The sequence below is a fragment of the Drosophila tropicalis genome, unplaced genomic scaffold, assembly GCF_018151085.1.
Source record: "Drosophila tropicalis isolate 14030-0801.00 unplaced genomic scaffold, ASM1815108v1 contig_878, whole genome shotgun sequence".
In the NCBI taxonomy this organism is placed as follows: Eukaryota; Metazoa; Arthropoda; class Insecta; order Diptera; family Drosophilidae; genus Drosophila; species Drosophila tropicalis.
The window spans coordinates 15,817,804-15,818,943 of record NW_027173374.1 but is presented as its reverse complement, the minus strand read 5'-3'; positions in this window follow the sequence as shown (position 1 = coordinate 15,818,943).

Sequence of the window (1,140 nt, the reverse complement as noted above, 5' to 3'; positions counted from 1 at the left end):
TTGTTATCGATTTTTTTTTTCGTTATCGATGCTCTCATCACTAATAATAAAAACATATGGTTGTTAGTTTTGATGATATATTATTGTTTTGGTTAGTATGTTTTTAGTTCATAAATCAATGTTAGCTACACTTGCGAATGATGTTAATAATTTATAGTTGTTAATTGGCTCCTCAGCGAGAAACTGATAAATGTCATTGTATCGTAGTAGGTTTGGAAATTTGTTTCTTATGAGCGTAAATTTAATGCATTTTAATAATGTCACATAAATCACTGTTGTTTATATTCATTTTCTAAGTGTATGTTTGTCGAATGCATGTCCGCTTAGGATTCTATTTAATTGTTTTATTTCCAAGGAATGGAAGGATTCTTTTTTATGGAACCATGGAGCCGACGAAACAAAAGGAAATAACAAACATTATACTCATATTCCCAGTCAGATTTAATTTTGTTATATAAATTATTAATCGCGTCATTTATAGGCCATCTTGCTAAGATAAGGACACCATTCGTTCTAGCGTTCTTTGCTGCAGTGTCCACTTGGTCTTTTTCTTGTATGTCGCCGTGGCTTGGTATGTGGTGGATTTCAATACTGGTTACAAAAGTTTTATCTGTCGCTGTGTTTTTTGTTTAAGGACTGAATGGACCCCTAGCTAGAATAGCAATTTTTTGAAAATGATTTTCAATTGCAAAGTCTATTGCTTTTCCTATAGCAATAAGTTCTGCGGTGAACGATGATCTCTTGGACCCTGTATTTGTATTTTTGTGTGTAAAGTCCTCTGACACTGAGCCATCTGTAAAAAAAAATTTCATATCCTCCCTCACGGAGTGTGTTAAGTTTATCTCCGAGTAGAGCAGAAATAGTTTCTTTATTGGCAGATTTTTTTATTATGGCAGGTTCCTTTGAAGAAGTTAGGGCCAAATGTAAATTTATGTGATGAGGGTCGAATATCTCTTTATACTCAATATATACTTTTCAATAGCTAGTGTTTTTAGTCATGAAATTGTTAGATAATAAATTGACTGCTGGAAGCCCAAAAGCAAAAATTTTGGCAATTTCTTTTGCTGTTGTAAATTTCATTCTGTATTCAGGTAACAATTCCGCAGCTAGATGATATATAATGTTTATAGGTGTAGATCT